This window comes from Sarcophilus harrisii, chromosome 1 (genome assembly GCF_902635505.1).
Source record: "Sarcophilus harrisii chromosome 1, mSarHar1.11, whole genome shotgun sequence".
Classification (NCBI taxonomy): Eukaryota; Metazoa; Chordata; class Mammalia; order Dasyuromorphia; family Dasyuridae; genus Sarcophilus; species Sarcophilus harrisii.
Window position 1 is genome coordinate 221434153 of NC_045426.1, and position 6418 is coordinate 221440570.

At 39.2% G+C, this 6418-nt stretch overlaps 1 pseudogene; it reads left to right on the forward strand.

Annotated features, from left to right (window-relative positions):
* The first annotated feature begins 4452 nt into the window (after nt 1-4452).
* Nucleotides 4453-6124, forward strand: LOC100918100 (annotated as a pseudogene).
* Nucleotides 6125-6418: the final 294 nt, after the last annotated feature.

Below are 6418 nucleotides of genomic sequence, written 5' to 3' on the forward strand. Positions count from 1 at the left end.
CTGTTCCTCATCTGTAAAATAAGTGGAGAAGCAAATGTCAAATCAGTATAATACCTTTGCTAAGAAAACTTCAAATGGAATTGGGAAAATTCAGATATGACCGAAATCCTTGAACAACAAAATTCATGGTACACATAATTTTCCTGGTTCAATTTATTTCATTTGAAATCAGTTCATAATTTCTCTTATAGATAATATTCATAATCCTTGTAAAGCACTATAATAACTTATAGCCATGAACCACAACTTTCTGCAATCTATTAAACTCTGCTTTATTTTCATTGACTCTAGTTTTTGATATGATCTCAAGCTGAATTCCACCTTGGTAGCAAAAGGAGTGTTCAAGAACTAACATATCTAAAAATTACCTGAAGGATCAGATCAACATAGTAGTAGAGATAATCACAGACCAGGATACCCTACAAGGAATCATAACTCTTTATGCGTATACTACTCACCATCCTCCTGGTTGGCTAGGGTCATTTTCTTATAGGAAAATGCAAGACTATTTTTACATGATATTTGAAATGTTTCATGCATATAAAACCCTTTTGCAAGACATTAAAAAAATGATTAACACCATCATTCTCTGACATTTTGAGAAAAAGACCATGAGTCAAAATTTTATGTATGATTGGGAAAACATCCAAATGTGATTTTCTTGCAAATATCAACATCACTGTCATGGTTACTTTTCATGAGGAGTTAATAGTACTGAAAATTTCAGTTTCAGAATAAATATGCAGTAGGGGTGATATATGGAATTTTTGACTTGCTGGATTGTTCAACCTCTCAGGGAGTCAGATGTGAGCCATGGATTCATTTGGGAGACTATATACTTTCCTGGGATGATATGCTGCCTTCTCATTAGTGACCAGATTGGGTGCTTGCATAAAAGATGAGTAGCTATTTAGAATCAGGGGAATGGACTCCTGTTAGAATAACAACTTCCATCCATAGTCTACAAGAGTGGGGAGATGTGTCTCTGCATCCTTGGATCTCTTCCTTTGGAGATATCCTCACTGTATTTTTATAGATTTCAAATAGAGTGGGTGGATACAGGAGAAAATTTCTCCACCTTCTCATGTAGCAATAGTATCTATAAGCGTATATCAGTGGCAAAATAATTTTACTCATTGAATCTAAGTCCCTACCTGCTATTTTCTGCTGTCTTAAGTTTATGTCTTGCACATAGGATATAACTAGATCCTGCAATCTAGACAGTCCTAGTTTTGACAGCTATCTCATTTAATTTCAGAGTTGCCAAGTTTTTTATTTGGATAATAGCTTCAAACTGTGTGATAATTTCTTCAAATTTGGGAGGAAAAAAATCATCACTGATTGGAGGATCCTGTAGCTATAGTAGCAATGAAAGCACCACAATAGAACTTTAACTTCTGGTGGATTTATGAGTGTAATGGGTCAATTGAGTGTTTTATATTTTCTACATTTCTTCATGAAAATCTAACTTTTGATGTTTTAAATATTTTGCAAATTGGAGGAAATAAACAGCTGCTTTAATATTCAATAAATACTTTTTCAAGAAGTGACATTCTTAGCCATGTTACTTTCTCATAAACGAACTCTGTTGTCCACATTATGAGGCCATCTTAGGCAGGACTCATATGTCATTTTAGAGAGTGCCCTGAAGAGGGAGAGAGAGACAGACAGACAGAGAAACAAACACGGAGACAATGGGAAAGAGACACACAGAGAAAGAAAATCTTACAAAGTGTTTGGATAAACTCAGGCCCATTTGACCTTAAAGTAACTCTACTTTCTGGGGTCTCTTATCTTATAAGAAATGATTGGTTCCCAATAGGACGCCACCAAATGGCAAACATGATCTCTAATGTTTTGAAAGCAACAGGTATTATTGGTATTTGTTGTGACAACAAATTTATTATGAATATAAATTTCAAAATATTTTACCTTCTGCCTGATTCATTTCATGAAGTGCAAGTAATTTATCCTAAAGGATGCATATGATCACATATTTAAAACTAGAAGGGATCTAAGAGGTCCTATAGCCCCATCTTTTGAAACAAGGCCCAGAAATATAAAGTGATTTATTCCTTGATTTATTCAAGGTCATATAAATATTAAGTTGCAGATCTATGATTTTGTCTGTCACTGTTAGCCAACAATCATATAAGTACTTGTTATATACCAGACACTGTGTTAAGCTCTCAGAATATAAATAAAAACAAAGAGATACTCCTGCTTTCAAGCAGCTTAATTCTAAAAAAGAGGACAACAAAGAAGGAGCTGAAAATCAGAGGGATTTCAAAGGAAGAGGGTGCCAATGCATCAGGGTATGGTAGACAAAGAACTTTGAAGATGTCAGCAATACAGTCTGAAGATAAATGAAAACTTTTTGTCCCGCATCTTTTTACATTTGAGGTTCTGGGGGGATCCAGCATATAAAAAGATCAAGCTTCAGGGGCAGCTAGGTGGTGGGAGTGGATAGAGCACCAGCCCTGAAGACAGGAGGACTTGAATTCAAATGTGAGCTAAAACACATAACACTTCCTAGCTGTTTAACCCTGGGCAAGTCACTTAACTCCAAATGCCTCAGGAAAAAAAAAATGAAGCTTCAGAGGTAGAAAGTACTTTCAATGCAAATAGTAATTCAGAGGAGGAGATTTGGTTCAAATTTTGTACTTTTAAATCCATCAGTCTTTCTACTGTATAACTTCTTTGATTATAAAGCAGCGAAGAGTCTAACCCAATTCTGGCTTTATGGGCTGGTTGCATCAATATGAATCATAGCATGTGTTTTCCATGCCCATCTCCTAGATTGCTTCCTTTAAAAAGGTAACACTGCATTTTTCTTTGCAGATGCATTGGCTCCAAGCCTTAGGTTTGTAGGAGTTCCTCCCTACCTCTTCTAACTTGGATCTAAAAAGAATGATCTATCTGTTCCACAACTGAAACAGAACAAAATTCTGCTATTCTGCTAAGACAAACAGGCTGGAAAAGCTATATACATCTCAAGAATCGCTAAAAAATTTTAAAATCAGAACTTCTTTAAGTGGACCATAAAGGTAACAGTGGATTTATATAAGCTTAAGACAGTGACCTTTGGGGAGCCAAGATGCAGAGACAGCAAACCATATGTTTTTTAAGAATAACTCTAAAATAATCTCTCAAATTGAATCGTTAGAGTCAGGATGAAATATTTTCTAGGCTAAGACAAATTAGGAAGGCCTTCAAGAGAGGTTTATGACACCAAGGTGGGTTGGCCTGAAGGACAGTGGTGGCAGCACCAACTTTGATTATGACTATAACAGTGGCACCAAATGTATCTTCAGAAATTCTCAGCTAAGAGATGATAGGGGTGGGGGTGGGGGCAGATAATTGTTAAGAAAGAGATTACAAAGGACCCTGAGCTGACACAGGAAACAAAACTATGAGTATAATCAATCAGTCAAGAGGGAAAAAAAGGGATATTTAATGAGAGGACTTTTAAGTATCCTTAAAGAAAAGAAGTTAAATAGAAAATTTGACTTTCAAATACAAGACTTTTGAGAATCATAAAAAGGTAAACATGAAAGAGAAATCATAAGAGACTCCATAAGGTTAACATTCCTATACGAGAAAATGATACATATAATTCCTAGGAACTTTGTCGTTATTAGGGCATTCAGAATAAACAGAGGGAGTGAGAGTGAGTTGATTATATTAAAATGATGTTAAATATTGAAGATATAAGAATAAGAAATGTACTGAAAAAGGCGGGGAGGGAGAGATAGAATTTAGGAAACTTTCTAAAATATGCAGGAAAGAGCTTTTACAGTAGAGGGGAAAACAGGAGGGGGGGTTACAAACAATATTAGAACTTCATTCTCATTGGAGTAGATCAAAGAAGAAAGAATACATAAACATATAGAAAGAAAATATAGATTTAAACACTTAGTTGGATATAAAATTTTATGTTACCCTACTTTGATATAGGAGTGAAAAAGGGTAAGGGGACACGGGAAGAGTAACAACATCAGGAAGAACTATCATCATCTTAGATAAAGCAAAAGCAGAAACTCATTGTAATTAAAGGATATAAATAAGGAAAGCACATTTTGTTAAAAGACCCATTGACAATGAAGTAATAGTGAAAAAAAAAAAGCAGTAATTTTCTGGGTTGAAGATCTTGTTTCTTTAAAATGTGGAGAATTCCTTCCCTCTCATGCTGGAGCACAAGATGGCAGCAGCGCTCAGGAAGGCAAGGCACTGACAGCTAAACTGGGGGTGTGGTGGGAGGGGGGGTTAAGTCTAAGAGGAGTGTGCTCCCCCTCCCCCCAACGTGTGCTCTGGGCAGCCGCAAGTCTCAAGAAGCCTCCTCTAGATTTTCTATAGCACTATTGCCTTATCCTTCCACCCATCCTCCCACCAGCATCCTAGCAGTTGCCTCTGGCCATCTCTTGGGGAATACTGCCGTGACTACTGTGGCAGATGCCAGTCTGGGTCAGCATTATCTCCATTTCAGGACTGAATTTGGCTCTGCTGAATTCAGAGGCTAGAGTGGTGGAAACACCAGTGGGGAGCAAGCCCAGGAAAATGAGGTTGTCAGAGGGGCAGTCCACTGGCAAAGAAGCCCAAGGTTGAAGTTCGAGGTACTCTTTCAGCTCAGGTTGTGCCCAGCTCCCCTAAAGTTTCTGGGACACCAACTATGAAGATATGGGTCACCTCACCTGAAGACAAACAGCAAGAAGCTCTCTTTCAGAACACTGAAGCACACTAGGACCTCGACACCCAGACAAATGTTGGGATCAAACCTCGGGCCAACGAGGTTCTGCTCCCAAACTCCGAGGTGGAGCTGCTTCACTTCTAGCTCATTCTAAAGCTTCACCAACATTACTAAGTACTTCGCCAACTGCATCAATGCATTGAGCCCCCGAAGGAGTTCTCGAATCCATGGACGTTTAAGCTCAAGTTGATAGATAAAGGGCCAAGCAACTGTGAGCTAGTTGTGAATCCTTCCGTGTTTTCGAGAAATCATGAATGACATTTCCATCAGGTTATTCCGAATCAAATTTTGGGAAGAAATCAAAAGCTTACTCTTCAATATGCAGAAACTTCCAAGAAACTTATTGAGACTAGGAGTGCATCCCCAGATAGCAAGAAAACAATGAAGTGGAATGTGGGAGATACTTTCAGTTGGTTATGGAAGGACTACTCCTCTTCCAAGGATAACTACATGAAGTATTCTGAGCACTTAAGAAAGCAGCGTACCCTGCATGTGTCAACTGCTGTTTAAAAAAAAACAAAGAAACCAACACTTCAGTAAAGAGTAAATTTAGCAAGGTCTACTACATTACCCTCTAGTCAAACAAATGCGGGAGAAGCATCTTGTCATCCTTAAGGAGAACAATCCCTGAGGAGGCAGAGACAGCAGAAAGGGAGCAGGAACTTGTCTGCTGCTACCAGTACGGCTGACGATGTCCCCATTCACCTGCCTCGTGTGGAGATTCGCGTGGAGAACAACGGGACCTTCGTACAATACCAGGGAAACATAGTCAAAGTCATTCATAACTTCTTCAGTAAACTGCTTCCTCTATTGCTACAGTTGCAAGAAATTTCTTTCTTTTCCGGGTCCGGTGTCTTCTCAGATGTTATCATCTGTCATTCGGAACTGAGAGGACAAGTCTGCAGAACTCAATCCCAGTACCTGATTTAAGAGCTCTGCATCGATTCTTTGGCATCAGCTTTTAATGTTTTTCCTTGCTCTTCAGCTGCTACCATCAGCATTGTTCTGCCTTCCTAAACACCAATGGCTACTTTGGTTTCTGAGGACCCTGTATGAACTTCTTCTGAGTGGCTCCTTTTAGCAATTTTAGCTAGGAGCTGATGGAAGCTGTGGTGTCTACTGAAAAGCTATTGCAGAGCTCAGCTCCTGTCTTTCATTGTTTTCATCCTGCGGTGGTTAGATCTTCCTCCCCACTTCCCATTAGCACTAACTCAAATGGAGCTGAGCCCTTTGAAGCTCACCAGCTGGTGCTGCCTGCCTCTGATCACAGGTATCAAAGTGGCTCCCAGCAGAACTGCAAGAAGAAAGAGCTCTACTAGTAGGCTGGGCACAAACACAGCTAAGCTGTTCCTGCAGAACAATCCCTGCTTTGCTTAGTAGGAAGCACTACTAGCAAGGCTGCAGAAGTTAACTAGGGCCTATCTGAAGTTTGGCTCAAATCATGACTCCAGCTGAGGGAGAACTTTCTCTTCCTTTGAGATCAAGGTTCATAACTCCCACAGGGAGCAGACCACTAGCCAGAACATCAGCTAACTCAAATCTTATGTAGCAGTCAGTGGAAAAGAGGGCTGTTGAGCTGTGAGAGTTCTGGATTCTCTTCCTTGCCCTTCTTTAGACACAACACAAGGAACAAGACGCTATCATTCTTTACAGGGAAGCAGAAGAGTCAAG